Raw genomic sequence first — 19830 nt, forward strand, 5'->3', positions numbered from 1 at the left:
TCAAGCCCTTTGACAGCCGGATGGGACCGTCGTTTCAGACACCGATGGGGTGGTGCATTATGTTCGGTAGGAGTTGGAGGCGCTCTATGGGGAGGTTGCGGGGGATGACGTGCTTGCAGATGTATTCTTGAGTCGGTGCGTTCCGGGGTGGTCTGCTGCGGATTGTGATCGTTTAGTGAGGGATGTTTCGTTGGAGGAGCTCTAAGGTGTGGTCCAGTCGTTTCGTTCTGGGAAGGTGCTGGGCTCTGATGGCCTTCCTGTGGAGTTTTATATTACTTTTTGGGACGTGCCGGGGGTGTTTTCTTGGAGGTGGTGCGGTCTTGTCTTCGGCGGTGCATTCTGCCAGTGTCACAGTGTGATGGGATCATGCGGTTGCTCACGAAGCCTGGCGATTTACGATTCTTATCGAATTGGCGCCCCATTACTTTGTTGAATGTGGACTATAAGATCGTGTCCAAGGTTTTGGCTGGTCGATGTCGAGGTGTTGTTGCATCTGTCGTTTCTGCAGAACTGTTTTGTGGTGTTCCTGGTCGCTCTTTGCTCTTTGATCGCTTCTCTGCCTTTTGGCTAAGATCAAAGTGTAGTAATCAAGCCTCAAGAGGTTCAAAGGTACCCTGCTACGTCGTTAAAATTGCGCCGAGTCCACTGAAAGACGAAAGTCATGTAGTGCTAGGAGCTTGCGCCATCTTTGCCGCGGATCGGCCCAAACGCATTGGCCGACTGGGAAGAGCTTGATTCACTGTTAAGCAGATTGGCACCCCAGGCCTGTTGAGCACATGAGTAGCTGGCTGAACTCTTGTCTAGTGATGTATACATGGTGTGCATTGCTCACTTGCTTTTGCAGTGCTCACAGACCAGCTCCAGCCGATTTGCACCCCCCTCTCATCAGGCCAAGTTCTCCTGTTGAGGGACTCTGCGAGGCCGGTCCTTATACGTGGGACTTCCACGCTTTTTCCGAGTAATATTGATGCCAACTGCGAGGATCCCGCTGCCACACCTCTACCCAGCAACGGCCCTAACACACTGGGTCTTTATTGCTCGCTGAAATGAGCTGCAGCCCAATATCAGCAGCAAGTAAGAAGATGTAAGAAGAAAGGTGATGATGGATGATGATGATGGGCAAGACTTCAGCAGCGACGGTGAAGACGACTTCAGGATGGACGACTTCTAATTTCATCTCAGGAATTTCAACTTCAGGAGACTCCCGGACGATACTGACGACTTCAATGGAACACAGCGCTCCCTCATCGACTCCCTAGCGCCTACACCCCGGGGCCAAGTCCCTGGGCCTCGGCTCCAGGACCCGCCTCCAGTCAACGAAGAGATCCAACAACCGACACTGCCTGTAGCTGAGGAAGAGATTGTCACCACCCCGAGTTCAGGAAGAGATTCATCCACCAAGGCTGTCGCTAGATGGAGAAGAAACCGACGTAGTGATACACCATCGCTTCTACCTGATGAATGGAACCAGCCATCGACGCCACCCAGGGCAGAAGACGAAAGTGAAGAAGTGCTCCAGCCCTTTGGCCCACCTCCTCCCCAGCACAACCCTCACCCAGGCACCCTTAGCCAGAACATTGAAGTACTCATTCGTCAGGGAAGGAACGACAACTTGCTCCTGTAGAAGATGGAGACAGCCGTTCAAGTAACGGTAACAGCCAAGAAGATGCAGATGGACCGACACCTTCACAACCCAGTCACCGAATCTAGTACGACAACCCCAGCGAGATGGCGAGGTGCTCACCACATGGTTCCCTCTGCCCTCACTTCATCTGCCCTGAGATGTACTGCCATAAGACATACACAGGAAATGTATGGACGAGCAAACAGCAGTCACTCACCCGCCACCTTCGTGAGGTCCATACCCTCCCAATAACCAGGACTATTCAGAAGTGTGCAGGTTGCTCCGAAACCTTAGAAGCCCGCCCCACCAGACAAATGCCAAGCAATACGACGATTCCTTGCTGGCAGACCTCAAGAAGTAGTAGTTAGACACCGCTTCCAGTGCCCCAAATGCACCTCAAGCTTCTCCACCAAAACAGGACTCAACAACCATGGCAGAAAACACCGAGACCAAGATGCAGTGGCCCGCCGACAACCCAAACCCGACTCCCCACCCAACCCACAGACTGCCTAGTCCTCACTTGCCTCCTCTTCTCCTCGCTCCACCCCCAGTCTGCCCAGTCCTCACCTGCCCCCTCCCCTCCTCATCCGCCACCCAGCTCACGGTCTGCCTACTCCACACCTGTTTCCTCTTCAGCCCTTCCTGCACCTGACAGCCCTCTGACTCAACATCACTGCCTCAACAACCGATCCTCTCCCATCCTTCCCCCTTACCCCCACTCCCCCCTCTTAGCCCTGTTCCAGAGCCTGATGATGACGCCCCGCTGTCTCCAGCTTCCAACACAGACCACCAAGACCAGTCACAACCCAAAGAAGATGAAGACGGTGGAGACGACGCTGGTGATGAAGTAGAAGACCAACCACAACAAGAGGAGAATGTCCCAGATGAAGCAGAAGAAGAATGATTACTAGAAGAATTCTCTGCACCCCTGCACAATCTCCTCCACCACCCAGACTGAGATGCTTTCACCGAGCTACTGCAGCGGATAACAACAACAATGCAGGAGCACTTCAAGATCCCAACTGATGGTAGTTCAACGACATCAACGACTGGGCTGCTATCCAACGACTGTATAGAAGAAATTGGAGGAGGGCAATTAGACTCATCACGACAGGGAAAAGTGCCCGCTGCACAATACCCAAGGAACAAGTTGAAGAGCACTTTACCCGCACACTTAGTGCATAAGACCCCCTCCAGAACTTCGACATCATCACTGCCATTCCTGAGCCACCCGAGAACCGCACGGAGATGGACACAGGAGTTTTGAGAACGAGAAGTGGCAACGAGACTCAAGAAACAGAAAACACCGCTCCAGGAGATGACAGACTCGCCTACAACCACTGGAAGCGAGCAGACCCAGAATGCCGTGTGATCACAGCAATCTTCAATATCTGCTTGAGTCAGAGGATCCCAGAGGCCTGGAAGTCTTCCCGCACAGTGCTCATCCCCAAACCAGGCGACCCTGTAGACATTACGAACTGGAGACCCATCGCACTGCCGCACCATATACAAGTTGTATACTGGCTGCCTCTCCTCCAGATTACGAAATTGGATCATAGACAACAAAGTGGTGTGCCCTGCCCAAAAAGAGATTCATGCCAACTGACGGAGTTCTAGAACATAACTTCGTCCTGCAACATTATCTGGATGCAGCAAGAACAGGGCATGGCCATAAGGACATCTACAACGCTTCTCTCGACATCACTAATGCCTTCGGCTCAGTCCCAACTGAGCTCATTTCTGCAGCACTCCAGAGGATGGGAGCTGGAGACGACTTCTTAGCAGTCGTCAACAGCATCACCAATGGAAACACCACGAGAGTTATGACAACTGGCGGCGAAACAGCTAAGATCCCAGCCAACTGTGGAATCAGGCAAGGATGCCCAATTAGTGGACTCCTCTTCAACATCGCCATCGAAGCTATTCTGAGGACTGCAATCAACGCTGGCCTCGAAGCCGAGCCTGACCTGAAACACCCCTGCCTAGCATATCCTGATGACATCACCTTGCTTGCCGGGAGAGAAGAGTGGCTACAAGCTCTACTGAACATAGTTGGAAAAGCCTGCCAAGCCGCAAACCTCACACTTGACCCGAACCAGTGCTACTCCATGCACTTGTCAGGACGGACACCAGTGGGTTTGAGGGAGACCCAGTCCCAGATCGCTGGAAGGAACATCCAGTATCGACTTGGAGGAGAACACTCCAAGTTCTTGGGATGCCCCGTCGGCTTCCAACTGATGTCTGGCAACGCCTCAATCGACGACTATATTGAACTTGGGAAGAAAGTTTTCATGAGCAAATTGGCTCCATGGCAGAGACTCGACGCACTGAAGACATTTGTTTTCTCCTCGACAGTCTTTGCGATGAGAACTTGGCAATTTAAGAAGTCCACGTGGGCCAGGTTAGACGACTCGCTGAAACCGTATATTATGAAGACCCTCTACCTGCCAACCCGTGCAACTACCGGATACCTATATGGCAGCACACGAGCGGGATCCTGTGGGATCCCTCTAGTAGCAGAAGACTCTTACTTATTCCTCATCGACACGGTATTCAAACTCCTAAACTCGCCAGATTTGACACAAGGAATATTGCACGAGAAGACTGCCGCCTCGTAGTGGCCAAGAGAAGACAAGAAGTGGAAGATGTAACTCCTGAACATGTCTTGTTATCTCTTCAAGGACGAACTACCTGGAAGATCAAGCAATATCCAAACCGTCTGGTCTCGGGCAAGAGATGCCTCTGGAAGAATGGAAACGACATGGACAGCTGATGGAGAAAACATCTCCATAACATGTGGTGACAAGACCCTGAAGGCTACCGCAAGAAGAATTTTAGCCAGAGCCATCAGAAATCACCACAGACAACTTCGTGACGCCCGCCTACAGACCCTACGAGACCAAGGAAAAGTGATGTGTGTGGTCTCAAGAAAAAGCTTCCTCTCACTTCATGAGAGAGGGGGGAGTACACAACGTTTGCTGACTGGCGCTTCATACACCGAGCAAGGCTCAACTTGCTACCCCTGAATAGTGCCACCCGACGACCAAACGCAAACAAGAACTGCCGACGATGTACCTGGCAAAACGAAACCTTGCCCATGTCATGTGCCATTGCATGACGTACTCTGACGCCTACAGAAGACGCCACAACGCCTTGGTAGACAGGATCAAGATAGCCGCCTTGGGACGCCACTGGAAAGTGATACCAGAAAACCAGTGAGTTCCAAGTGCAGACAGTGTTTTGAAGCCTGACTTCGTCATCGAGAAGGACAACGAACTACTAATCATAGATGTCACCTGCCCCTTCGAGAACACAGAAGCCGCCTTTGCAGACGCACGGACCGAAAAGGAGATGAAGTACGCCGACCTCGTTGCCGAGATGAGGGCCCTGCCTCAGTACAACAGAGTGACCGTCCACGCCTTCATCGTGAGACCCCTAGGATCGTACGACCCCCACAACGAGCGACTGATGAGATTGGCATCGAAGAAGTACCTCGCGACCTTCAGGAAGCTGTGTGTGAGCGACGCCATTAGATGGTCGAAGATGCGGTACATCGAACACATCACTGGAGCTCGACAGTATGAATAATATGTATATTAGTTTGTATGTTAAATTTTGCATTTTGTAAATTTTAGGCCAAAAACAATTCATACTCTAACTTGCATAAAAGATCCTTTGTAAACCTTAGCTATTACTCAAAATGTTAAGCCTAGGCTATATGAAAGCATTGTAAAATGTCACACTGTACCACTTTTGAAAATAAAATTTGTTCTTATCAGCTTAATATCTGATTCCGATTCGTTGTTTAGTGATGTACTTCTCTACATGCCAGTCTCGCTTGTCGGCGGCGATGCTCTGTTTGGAGTGGTCAAAGGCTTTCGACCAGGTGTCACTGGCCTTTGTTTTGTGTTGGAGCGGCTTGGATTTCCGCCTTTGTTTGTTCGTTGGGTGCGCATGTTATACGCTCGTTGTTGTAGACGAGTTTGCATCAATGGGTTCTTGAGCACTCCTTTCCCTGTTCGCCGTTCTGTGCGGCAGGGTTGCCCCCTTTCTATGCTTCTTTATGTGCTCTTTCAGGAGCCTTTCTTTGGGGTGGTGAAGGCTTGTGCCTTGGTAGTCCCTCCCTGGTTGCCTTCTGGTCTTCGGTTGCCCATCTGTGGTTATGCAGATGATACCGTTCTGTTCGTGGCTTCTGAGGATTCTGTCGGAGCTGTGCAGGCCGTTGTTGAGAGGTTTGAGTTGACCACTGGAGCCCTGGTTAATCGTGCTATGTCTGGTATCATGGGTGTGGGTAGGTGGGCCTCTCGCCTTGTGTGGGAGGGGTCGTGGTTTCCAGTGGTCTCCTCTGCGGGTTCTAGGGATCACCTGGTTTGCTTCCGACGAGATCTCTCTGGAGTGGAATTGGAATGCAGTCTCTCGTAGTGTTGGCCTTGCGATTGGGTTGTCAGCACGGTCGTTGATCTATCAGCGGGCGTTGCTTGTTACCTGCAAAGTGTTGTTTGTGTGGTTTGTGGCTAGGTGCTTCCCTTTAGATCGCCGGAAGGCTCTTGAGTTGCAACGTCAGGTGTATCGGTATGTGTGGTGTGGTCGTTACCACCCGGTTCGTCACTCGACGTTGGTGTTGGCTGTGCAGGAGGGTGGTGTCGGTATTCCTGACGTGTTTACCAAGGCTCGGGCGTTGTTCTGTGACTCGTTGAGACGGGTTGGAGTTGGGTGGGGGGCTTAATGCTTCGTAATGTTTTTTGCTCAGTTCGGTTTAGTTTCTTGGTGGATTTGGGGGGATATTGGGAGGTGACTGTGTACCCCTGCTGTATACTCTTGGGTGGTGGACATTCTTCGGGCTCTCTGCCATAGTCCTGGCATTATGTCTCAAGTAGGGCTGTATATGAGGTGTTCTGTCGTATCCGTCCTCGGGTGGAGGCCTTGTTCCCGTGTTGGGATTGGGGGGGGGAGGTGTGGGCGGCTTTGGGGAGGCGGTTTTTGGTGCCACAGTAGCGGGAGTCGTTTCGTATATTGCACTTGTCGTTAGCGACGAATGAACGGCCATGCATGCTGGGATTGCGCGCCTCTGTGGAGTGTACACACTGTGGGTTACCTGAATCGCAGGTGCATGTTTTATTTTTGTGAGCTTTTGCGTGGTTTGGTTGGTTGGTTTTGGGATGTGTTGGAGGGGGGATGTGTTGGAGGGGGTTTGTGGGCTGGGGTTTCGGGGTGATTTTCTGCGGTTTTTGTTTTTGTCCTTTCCGAGAGGTTCTAGACGAGTGCGGAATACTATGTCTTTTTGCTGACTGTGTATTGTGTGTGGGTTGGTCGGGGTGGGTGGGTTATGGGCTTGCGCAGGTTTTGGGCTTTGTGCGAGGTCGCATGCGATTGACCTGGTGGTGGTTGCAGCGCACCTTTCCGGCGGCCTTTTGCGGTTGGTTTACTGATGCCTATGTTCATGAGGTTGCCTTTGGGTAAGTGGGGACGTCGTTTGTTTGTGGGTGGGGGGGAGTTGGTCTCGTGAGGGGTTGGGGGGGGGGGGGGTTTCGTTTTGCGGGGTGTGGGATGGTTCGGGTTGGGTTCTTGACTCATGGTTGTGGGCTGGAGGGGTGGGTCTGTTCGGGTTCCATTTGGGGCCCCGGCCCTTTTGGGGGCCTCCTCGGCGGAGGCTGGGCGAGGTGAGCGTTTTGTTTCTGTTGAGGCTGCTCCTGTGCTTGTGTGTTTGGTGTGGGTGTATTTCCTTTCCCGGCTCCTGCGTGGCCTTCTTGGCTGGGTGTGTTTTGGTGTGGTATGTCTTGCTCGTGCCCCGTGTGTTGGGGTAGCGGGCATGTTGGTGTGTGTGGTTCTGTGTTACGTGGGTTGTGCATGCACGTGCTTCATTATTTTGTTCTGTGCATATTTTATTCCTTGTACCTTTTATGATATTTATGTGTGTTTATTGCTTCTTTGTATATGGCACCTGCCTTTTGTGTACTGTTGTGCTCCTCTGTGTGGGGGTTTGGGGATCCCGGAATATTATTCTGTTTAACACCCCTTTGTGTTATGGGGGTTATCTTGAGTTGTGGTTATCTTGTGGTTATCTTGAGTTGAGTTGTGTGTTATGGGGGTGGTTGTATTTGTGTTCCTATTAGTTATTACTTATGCTTTTTCTATGTTGTATTTTGTTTCCTGTGCCATGTGTTATGTCATGTGCTGTTTGTAGGTTTCTGCTGCTGGCATTTTGTACACTTTTCTGTGCCTCCTTGTATTTACATTATGTATTTTTCATGGTTTTTGTAGTATTGTTTCACATGTTGGCACGTTTCTTTTATCATTATGTTCTTTCCTCGTTTCCCATTTTGAACTTTGTTTTTTTATAAAAAAAAATGAATTATGACGTCACCGCCTGTTACACCCTTTCTCATGCGTCTGTGCAACTGGGTGCGTCTGTTTCTTTACCTGAAAGTGTGTCTACACAAGATAACACCTGCGGTCAGTGTAGACACACCGCCCACAACCTGCGAGTACCACACCGTGTCAAACACGGTGATGTTGGGAAAGCCTGTCATCTACTGCTCTCCCGTCGTAACGACACACCAGCTGTCTGGCCACCTATGAGGTCTTGTATGCATGAGCATCAGTGAGTAAATGGTGTGGGCTTGCCAATCTAAGTACACGATCTTGTTTTCTTAATTAAGTGTATTTCTGTGTGTTGATCTGAGTGGTCAACCAGAGTTCTAACCTTGTCAACACCTGAAACTGATATACGTGGAGACCAAGACACTACGCTCTACACGTGTTTATCTGTGTGGTATCACGACATTACACCCTTCTGTGAACAAGAGCTTCACATACACCACACATTAATTATGTCACACAATAACTAAATGTGCATGATTATTGGCTGTCCCATTGACAGTGCCATTGTTGATTTATTTTGCATGTTTATTGCCCGAGAATCTTCTTTGGAACTCCTGTGACCCCTTAGCACACCGGCACTGTTAGGTATGTCGTGTTAGTGAAAGTCTGTCAATCGTATTAAGTTAGGTTTTGTCCACGAGAGGATCAGAATCGATTAGTCAGACGTCAAGTCTCGCTAATCCCATAATAGTCTTGTTGACGCCAATTTAAAGTAAATCAAGCACCCATTGTATTAGTTAAGTTGGAAATAAACTTATGTTAAGCATTATGCGGGGTTTCCGTTGAACCACTTCTGAATAGTCATTACTTAAGCCTTCAGCCCCAGGGGCCTTCAACACCGCATTCCCTATTTATCACTAAACTATAAATGTGATGACCCTAGGAGTCCCTTAAGGAAGGAACAGCACTGGAAATTGTTTTACACAACGAAAATTTGAACACAATCACGATCAGCCCAGTGCCATGTGAGTTCGTACCAGAAGAGCGCCTCCGAACAAGCAGGACAAACATGACGGAGCTGTAAGTCTTCCAAGGGGCAACACTAAAGTTCAATTAGCCATAATGTAGGACCAACAACACGAGTTGCTATTTCACCCATTGGGTATAAACCCATGAAATCGCCTAACCACCCAAGCCTTGTATGTAACATTAATCCAGCTCAAAGTTTAACTGTAAATTGGTAACCCTCTGGTATATTTTGAAAAAAAATATATATATTGTTCGAAATATCTTCTGTAAATGTTGATGCTATGCCTTATAACAAGGAATATCTTTTATTTCTTTGTAAGAATAATCGAATCCAACAATAGTTTATTCTGTTTTATGGCAGTGTAAATATGAATAGCTATTACTACGGAAATTAATTTTAGACGTTTTGGTTATATTTTCAACGGCGAATGTCAAGTTTGTGATAACTGACCTAACTTAACTGGCAGGTAGATACATACAATTATTCTTGAGCATAATGCTTATCAGCTGTGTAAATTATTCAAACCTTGTAGGCATTATCTGTGCTGCTTCGTGCAAAAACGCGATCATTTTCGAACTATATTGCAAATTAACTATCTTCTATACAGCGGTGCACAAAGTTTAGAAATACAGAGGCATTTCGACATATTTTATGTCTTCACTAACATCCTCAATGCTGCATATTGAGGCATGAACGGAACTTCCACTTCAGATATTTCCCAAGTCACAGTAATCTAAACGGTCTTTGAAGTAGCAAAACACCCCAAGTTTACACACTCCGTCCCAGTTTTTAAATTATGTATTCATCAAGAACCGATGCTTCTAATAGGGTTCAATATCCTAAGGATACAGGTATGTTAACCACATGCCCGAGAACAAAGAAATCTTTATATCCAACAAATAGACATCAGATGATACAAATTATTTTGAGCTGGAACATTATAAAATTGTGTTTAAAATGGTTTAAAGTAACTGAAAGGCTCAACCAACTTCAATCATTTTCAAAAAAGAATTTGAGAAGAATGCACCCGATTCAGATGTCAAGTTATTGTGATATATGCATGGATGACAAACACAAAGGAGGCAAAATAATTATACAATTACTATGGTGTATCAGGAAATGTGCACTAAAGGGCTAATTGACAAATTATGAAGACTAACTTCCTGCTAGAAACCAAAGTCACGCAAAGGAAAGTCACCATCCACTACCATCAGCTCATTCTTATTGTCCACAAGGTGTTGTACCTTCTCTAGCACTTTCCTCATTCACTTACTGAGCACTGGAGCCCGACCTACCCATGCAGGCAATATTTACGCGTAGCAAATGAGACCACACCACATGGCCTTAAACCACGTCTTACAATGGTCCTTAGAAATGATGCTTAATAACGGGGCCCGGATCCTGCACTGTGATCAGAACGAGGTAAACATTTCACAAATTTAAAATTTGTGAAAGACTTTACAAGTTATTATTCATCAGGTTATGAATAATCGGATCTTTACTTGACCATTTCAATATTAATAAACAAAGGTTAATTTACATGTTTAAAAAATGTACACATCAAGTGACTCTGCTCTGGCACAACTTACATTAAGTAATCCGGGTTGACCGCTTTATCACCATAGCTATTATGAACATAACGGACCACTTTCCTTGATAAAAAAGACAGAACATTGTACATGTGATAGTGTATCTGATTGCCCTTAGGTGTGTGACTGGCAGCTGCATGCACTAATAGTCTGGTTGGACAACCAGGGGGGGGGCACATTGACGAACCAGTTACACAGGTACTTACGATCGTGTACATCTTTCCTCAACCTTTGAAGGCATGGGTTACATTTATTAAATAGTTTACAAGCATGAAAACTTCCCAATCAACTGTTATTGTTACAAACAGTTCGGTTTATAACAATACTGCTTCGGAATTCAATGACTGTTTAATAATTGTAAACAAAGACCCCAAAGATTGAGAAAAGATGTACAGGTTCGTAAGGGCTAGCGTAACTGTTTCGTGAATCTGGCCCCAGGAGGCCAGTACACTATTACCGCCTCAAATATAGGTGGGTTGAGACCTGTTATATGGTAACTGTCAGTGACGAGGGCTGGGTCTTGTTATACGTGAAGAGGCAAATTATCACCAGCAGATTAATGCCATGTTACACACTTCTGTATAAATTTCCTTCCCATTCAACTAATTGTAAATTTTGCCAAATTAGTATTAAAAACTTAATAAGTGCACAATGTTAATATAATAATTATGTTACTTTTTATGACTTAAATATGACCAACATTATGCCGAGCTGTGTGAGGACAGGTGAGCACAACCTACTCAGCCCGGGGCTAGCGAGGACAGGTGAGCACAACCTATTCAGCCCGGGGCTAGTGAGGACAGGTGAGCACAACCTACTCAGCCCGGGGCTAGTGAGGACAGGTGAGCACAACCTACTCAGCCCGGGGCTAGCGAGGACAGGTGAGCACAACCTATTCAGCCCGGGGCTAGCGAGGACAGGTGAGCACAACCTATTCAGCCCGGGGCTAGTGAGGACAGGTGAGCACAACCTATTCAGCCCGGGGCTAGTGAGGACAGGTGAGCACAACCTATTCAGCCCGGGGCTAGTGAGGACAGGTGAGCACAACCTATTCAGCCCGGGGCTAGTGAGGACAGGTGAGCACAACCTATTCAGCCCGGGGCTAGCGAGGACAGGTGAGCACAACCTATTCAGCCCGGGGCTAGTGAGGACAGGTGAGCACAACCTATTCAGCCCGGGGCTAGTGAGGACAGGTGAGCACAACCTATTCAGCCCGGGGCTAGTGAGGACAGGTGAGCACAACCTATTCAGCCCGGGGCTAGTGAGGACAGGTGAGCACAACCTATTCAGCCCGGGGCTAGTGAGGACAGGTGAGCACAACCTATTCAGCCCGGGGCTAGTGAGGACAGGTGAGCACAACCTATTCAGCCCGGGGCTAGTGAGGACAGGTGAGCACAACCTATTCAGCCCGGGGCTAGTGAGGACAGGTGAGCACAACCTATTCAGCCCGGGGCTAGTGAGGACAGGTGAGCACAACCTATTCAGCCCGGGGCAAGCGAGGACAGGTGAGCACAACCTATTCAGCCCGGGGCTAGTGAGGACAGGTGAGCACAACCTACTCAGCCCGGGGCTAGCGAGGACAGGTGAGCACAACCTATTCAGCCCGGGGCTAGTGAGGACAGGTGAGCACAACCTACTCAGCCCGGGGCTAGCGAGGACAGGTGAGCACAACCTATTCAGCCCGGGGCTAGTGAGGACAGGTGAGCACAACCTACTCAGCCCGGGGCTAGTGAGGACAGGTGAGCACAACCTACTCAGCCCGGGGCTAGCGAGGACAGGTGAGCACAACCTATTCAGCCCGCGGCTAGTAAGAACACACGCCAGCTTAATGTACAAGGCTGGACATAACGAATTAATAATACGAATTATTCTGTACAGGATTTGTAAAGAACTTAATAACAAAATACAGTAAAACCACTATACCTGTAAGAGCTTCGAGTCCAAATGCCTTGTTCAAGGCTGCCTAAACCTTCAAGAATTAAGACTGTTGCACCATCAGACATACCTGAAATTAAACATTAAATTAAAGATCACCCAAGGCCTACTTGGCCCATGCCAGGCTCCTCTTCACACCCAATTGTTTCCCCCGTATACTAATTAAAGAAATTCAAGGCTTTTGCCTTAATTGCGTTCCACTGCCAACCTGTTCCATTTGTTTATTGATACTTTTCCACTGGCGTCCCTAGATTTTGCTCAGTTTTCTCTTAAGGAAACTTTCACAATCTTAAGACATACACGATATATGAAAATTAGATTTTAATACCCCATCATCCTAGCACTTTTGTTCTCTTTTTTTATTATGAAGACCGAATCAATACAATATAAAAGAGGGCGCCAAAGCACCAAAACGGAAAAGCTCGGCTCAACTCAAAACAAAAAAGGGAAAGTTAAACGAAAACAAAGAATGCACATAAGTACCTGAACAAGGAAAATAGTATTAACATAGGACCACAGCAAGAAACAAAATATCTGCACAAAGCAACATGCATTACAAGTAAAACACGAACATCTAAAACACAATCCAAACAATTAGAGCAGGATAAAAATACTACACATAAAAACGCCAAAACAGATATATACAGAATATGAACACACACAAGATAACTGCCGACAACGACGATGCAGGCCGGAAGGCCCCGAAGCACCACGGTACATACATAATACATACCGTTGAACATGGGAATTAACATAACACAGTAATAGTCAACCCCCCACAACCGGGGTAAATGACACACATCAGGGCCGCCAGCCCTACAGTGTACAAGGTATGTAACAACAACCACTAAACCAAACCCATTACAAACACAGGAAAACACAGAAATACATAGGTACTGTGCAACAAACAAAAAGAAATATACATATCACTCTGAATCGGACAAAATCCCCCAAATGGTGCATAGTGGGATAATCATCCCGAGGATACCGCTGACGATACCGACGCCATTTGCCAGACACTTTGAGAACTTGAGGCAGAAGGGCGATGCATACGCAACGAACGATCCGGTTGCACAAGAAAATCCGAAAAAACTACGCCGCACAGAGCCCGACACGAGGGGCCGTTGCACAGGAGGCAGCATAGGTGGTGACCACACGGGGGGCGGCTGCACTAGGGCCGTCTACACACGCGATGGTACCACAGGGGGCGGCAACACTGCAGACTACAGGACAGAAAGCAAGCACAGAGCCCGCCCTGCGAACATCCTTCCTCAGCACATCGGCCAGGTCACCAGACGCACCACCAGCCATATCAGGGGGCACAACCCTCAACACTGGGGAACCGGAACATAAAGGTGAGGGCAAGGAAGCAGAACTAAAGTCCCCTCCACCACCATAAGGGCACCAGCTACCAACATCGCCACACCACGATCAGGGACCACACCGGCCCCCAGCACACCATCGAAATCCACCGAATAGGTACCCCAGGAGGCCCCTTTGTCCTGCACGTCGGCACAGGCGCACCCCGAGGAGACATTCTGTGCTCGCCGCGAACGTTTAAAGACAGGCCGCTGGTCGTCAAAACTATCACACCTTCCATGAGGCACAAAAACAGAACCCCCGGGTGGACGCTCTACACCACGCATAGCACGTTCCGGCAGAGCTGCAGCTTCGACAATTGGGGGCATTGAACCACACACGACAGGAGACCGCACCATATCAACAAGCAAGATTCCTTAGCTGGAAACGGGGCAGGCAGAGACGCCAGAGGCGGGGAAAACGGGGGCGGGGCCGCACAGTCCACAACCATGACCCCCACATTCCCACCCAGGGGGCCTGCAGAAACCGGCACCCCCACTGGGTCGCCAGACGGCCGGGAATCATCACTCAAAATACCAGCACATGGAGACAGGTCCGGGGCCACCAACAGGGGAAAGTTCTCCTCCTCCTGGAAGAGGTTTACAGGGCGAACTTGGCACTCATCACAATCAGCCTGGTGACCCGACAGCCCAAACCGGAAACAGGTCTGGGGTTGGCCCGCGTGGAACAAACTGACGAGAAATCCCAGCAGCATAACCGATGACAGAACAGGGGACGAGAGGCGCATGGAAAACGTACAGGTCCCACTCAGACCAACAGCCGGAGGAGATGACAGCAGCACAGACACTCGGCACCCTTCCAAACCAGGAGAAATGCCGACGCAGAAGATCTGGGAATTCAAATGGTGTTCCATGCACCAAAACGTATGTAGTCTTGCCACAATGATCAGATACCGTTACACTACCACCACCACCATTAGGAATCTGCAGGGAGCGTCCATCAAACTTCGCCACAACATCCCTGCACATAACCGCCGAGCCGAACTTCACCACAGCCTGGCGCCCCTGCAATCATCTGCACCCCACATACCTCCATCACGGGAACACACAGCAAGTCCAACCACCTCACCTCCATAGCCGGGTAAGAAGCCTGGTCCGAAAACTCCAGCCCAATCATATCCTTCCTTCATACAGGGGGCAAAGTCACCGCCATTCCCTACCCGACATGACCCGAAGGCCACACGCAGCACCTCCAACAAGTTTCAACACCAAGTGCCGGGCTGAGACTGGTGAGCAAGGGTAAACAACAACTTCACCCGACTGCTGAGCAGCAAATCAACCCTATCACTTGTGTTGTCACCAGGAGTGCGACGTTCGTTCTTAATCACAATTTATATAAATATTCCATAAATTAGTACATATTCTAAGCTGAATGCTATAGGTTATTTATGTTAATACTTTAGTACAGCGACCAGAATGTTCTCAGCATAATAACTAACGCTTTGTAAAGTATATGGTACTCGTCGTCGTATCTTAAACACTAGAAATTGGGCAAAGGATTCTGCATGTCCCAAGTCACTGCTGCTTTTAACATCAATAACTCCGATCACATTCGCAGTTGTTTGTGACCATAGCCAGTGTCACATTATATAAAGACGAGTCAAACAACTGGAGAAATCCACAAATGAGAATGGTGAAAAGTGAAGTGAAAATCCATTAGTAAGAATGAGAGGCAATGAACCAGCTAGACTACCTGATTATCACCTTGAACGAGTCAGAAATAAGGGAAGTCAAATTTGATGCCCCCCCCCCCCCCCCCATGGGAATGAGTGACCACAGTGTATTGACATTTGAGTATCTGGTCGAGGTAGGAATAACCAATTCAAGGAAGGGATTGAAAGGGAAAAGGTTAAATTACCTTAGAGGAAAATATGAGATGAGGAACTTCCTAATGGGAATACCATAGGAAACAGAACTCAGGAAAGACTGTTCAGGATATGGATTACGTCACCCAGAAGTGACAGGAAGCTGCAGACAGGTTTATCCCACCCCAAAAGGAGGAAGATGAAAAGCAACAGAAGAATCAATGGTTAAATCAGGAATGTAAGGTAGCTAAGCAATTGATTACATGAACATTAAAAATCTTCAGGAATAACAGAACACTCAAGAGCAGGTTGAGATACCAGAGGGCCAGGAATGAGTACCTTATACCGAGAAGCAGACACACAGTATGAACATAACATCACGAGTGAAGCCAAGAAAAGCAAAACTGCTACACAGCCACATCATGAAAACTACAGTGAAGGAACAAGTGACGAAACTGAGAAAACGGGAAAACAGATACACAAGAGAATGACAAGGTGTGTGAGGAGCTCAACAAGAGATGCCAAGTCTTCACAATAGAACAATGAGAAGCCCCTGCCCTAAATGAGGCAGGGACAGACCAAGCAACCTTTGTGGAATTTGAGCTCACCAGTGATGAGGTCAAAAGGAATCTGTTGGAGCTGAATGTGACAAAGGCTGTTGGGCCTGATAGAATCTCATCATGGATACTAAAAGAGGGAGCAGAATCACTAAATGTGCCACTATTGTATATAACAGGTCACTGGAAACAGGAGACCTATCGAAAAGCTGGAAGAACGTAGTACCAATATACAAAAAGGGTGACAGGCAAAAGGCACTGAAGTACAGGCAAGTTTCCCTACTTGTATACCATGCAAGGTGATGGGCAAGATTGCAAGGAAAAGGCTCGAAGAACATCTGGAGGGTAATAATACCAACAAACCTGCTTGGAACAAAAGTTCCAGTAGCACGGGCTATGGTGAGCCCGTAGAAAAGTCTAGAAAATGGTTACTAAAGTTCAACTTAAGTGTAAAATAATAAAATTAGGCAATGGGAGAAGAATCAGCAGCATATGCTAGATTGGCCAACATAAGAACTGCCTTTAAAAACTTGTTTAAGGAATCGTCCAGGACCTTGTATACCACATGCCAGGTCAATCCTGGAGTATGACCTTCCAGTCTGGAGTCCATACCTAGTTAAACACAAGACAAAGTTAGAAAAGATTCAAAGGTATGCCCCCAGATTAGCCCCAGAACAGAGAGGTATGAGCTACGAAGAAAGGCTAAGGGAGATAAACCTAACATCAAGAAAAATAATCTGTTTTCCATCCCTGGAAGACAAGAGTAATGGGCGACATGATAACCACCTACAAAATTCTCAGGGGAAATGACAGGACAGACAAAAATTATTTAGCACGCGTGATACAGGAACAAGGGAACACGTGGAAACTTAGAACCCACATGAGCCACGGGAAACCTTAGAAGAAATTTTGTCAGTTAATTACCATTTAACAAATGGAGTGCATTAGGCAGTGATGTGGTAGAGGCAGTTTTTCAAATTTAGTTTCTATGTAGTTTTAACTGTGTAGCAGTTTCAAATGTAGATTTGATAGCGCCCAGCAGGCTCAAGCATCTGTACACCAGTTGATTGACGGATGAGAGGCGGGACGAAAGATCCAAAGCTCAATCCTCGCAAGCACAACAGTGAATACAACAACCGAGTACTAGTTACACTTCAGATTTAATCCCTTTAATAATTACAATTTTAACATTTAAGTCAAATAAAACTCCAGAGATATTAGTCCATATGAGGCAGCTACTTTATTAAACCAAACTGGTATAAGCAACGGTCTCTTGACGCTAAGTAGCGAAGCTACGTCATCCAATAACGTTTCTTAACACTATTCATGCCCGAGGACCTGATCAGGGTTAATGTGGCCCCCACGTCATGGGCTATTCTTCACTTCCAACACGGGCAACACAAATCATATGGATTTTTATGTATAATTTACCAAAAACATTAAACATTTGTGTAAAAGATGAACTAGTAAAGCAAGAGCGGTCACTAGTTAATCCATTGAAATTGAAATTGAAATAAGTTTATTGAGGTAAAATACACACAAAGGGATGAGGTAGCTCAAGCTATTCTCACCCCATTCAGTACAACGTGTTAATATATACATAGACACATCACAAATAAACATATTGCCAAACATTCTGAGAGGTAAACATATACATTTCCTCCTTCACAAGGAGTATGTTATCAGACGTACACACAAATACTTTTATGACCTAGGTATACTGTATAGACAATTTGCAAGAGACATGCAGATAATTCAACAAAATATTACAATCTTGGTGCAGTTAATCCATGGTAGGAGTTACCTCACTGGAGCCTCACTAACGCTGCCCTAACTACCCACAATCTCGGGGCAACTCGCCAAGTGTAAAGTGCCAGTTTAACACCATAAACAAGTCAACTTTCCCTTATAATAAACTGCGCTAAAAGGCAGCTGCATCACAAGTGTTCAGAATAAAGCACATTGTTATAGATAATTGACTGCCACTAAAGCTGTGTATTAAACGGGAAACAATGTCAAACTCTACGCTTTATCAACAATACGGACATTCCAAAACAAAGATCCGGCCATCAAAAGACATAATCAAGTTGTAAAATAATAATACGCGACCATTTACTTGCCTTGAGAGTTAACAAGCTTGGACAAATCTCCTCAAGGGAATAACTTAGCCAGCAATACACTGCCAACAGACCAGCACCTTCCTCCACCACGGTTCGCGTCACACTGACAGCTGCGCCAGTTGGCCAGCATGGCCTGATGGCCAAACTACTTGTGTGACGTCATTCATATGACCGAACACACTCGTCAGTCTTTGTCACAAATAACTTACAAAGTAATTTAAACATTATTTTTATAGATGTTATTTTTATTAAGCCTTAATATATGCGAGTAGGCCTTAGACCAAGTGTTACATTGTAGACGTTCTTCTGAGTGTTGAGGCCACAACACTGTTCACTGGCAGCCTCTGACACGTTATCCTACTGTGTGTCACAGTGTTGAGGCCACAACACTGTTCTCTGGTAACCTTTGAGGCGTTATCAAACTGTGTCACTGAGTGAATTGAACTACATTTGGGGTTCAGTTCATATTCAATGCCCACCCATGGCCTTCCCACTTCATGCCCGCCTAAAGCCTTCCCACCCATACCCAAACTCCATACCCGCCCAAATTCTTCCCACCCAAACTCCACACACTATGCCAGCCCAAAGTCCTCCCACCTATAACCACACCCTATTCCTACCAGCCGTCCTCCCACCCATACCCACTTTCCAAGCATGACCACAGTCATAAAACACATACCCATACCCCTTTAAGGTAGCATCAAACTAACCAATTTTATTGTTTCTGTGGATGCCATATGGAAGGCTGCCCTCTTAGACCTATCGTTTCTGGTTTAAAATTTCCTCAAAAAACTTAGCTATTTGGCTAGCAAATATTTTAGGTGCATACTTAGGCAACTTCTCGGAAGCACATATTATTCATACTCGGGATTTTATTGAAATAGTTAGGAGCAAAGGCCCTACAGAAAAACTAAAAATGATTAGTTTTGATGTTGCCTCATTTTTTTACCAATATGCCTTTACATAAAAGATTAGATTTTCTTTGCGCACAAAAGGTAGAATGTAATTTTGTTACTCCGGTCCCTAACATTTTATTCTTTAAGCTGATTAATATCTGAGTAGAAAACATTTATTTCAGTTCTTATGGGTAGGTTTGTAAACAAAAGTTTGGGGTGTCTATGGGTTCTTCCTTTCCCCTATTCTTGAAAGTTTATATATATATGGAGTGTTTTGAATCACAATTAGCACCCACAGTAATAATAGATGGGAAAGGTCCCAGAGCCTGGTTAAGATATGTTGATGATGTTTTCGTTATATTTGGTGGAGATTTTGAGAACCTACATAGGTATTTTGATGGTCTCAATTCCGTGCAATTTACTATGGAAATTGAAATTCTCTTAATGAAGAACTCCCCTTTTTGGATTGCATGGTAGGTAGAAGCAACAATCAGTTTACATTCCTTACTTGCAGGAAATATACACATACAATTTTTTCTCATATCATTCTAATTTAGTTAAGCAAAGTGTACTC

General features: G+C 46.7%; 1 long non-coding RNA gene across 1 annotated transcript in view; it reads right to left on the minus strand.

Annotated features, from left to right (window-relative positions):
* The window catches only part of LOC138359237 (uncharacterized), a 274126-nt gene extending 255639 nt beyond the window's left edge, over positions 1 to 18487 (minus strand). The window contains exon 1 of the long non-coding RNA XR_011225856.1: positions 18361 to 18487. This is a non-coding gene — a long non-coding RNA (uncharacterized lncRNA). The remainder of the gene's footprint in view (positions 1 to 18360) is intronic.
* Positions 18488 to 19830: the final 1343 nt, after the last annotated feature.

The sequence above is a fragment of the Procambarus clarkii genome, chromosome 90 (assembly GCF_040958095.1).
Source record: "Procambarus clarkii isolate CNS0578487 chromosome 90, FALCON_Pclarkii_2.0, whole genome shotgun sequence".
Taxonomy (NCBI): Eukaryota; Metazoa; Arthropoda; class Malacostraca; order Decapoda; family Cambaridae; genus Procambarus; species Procambarus clarkii.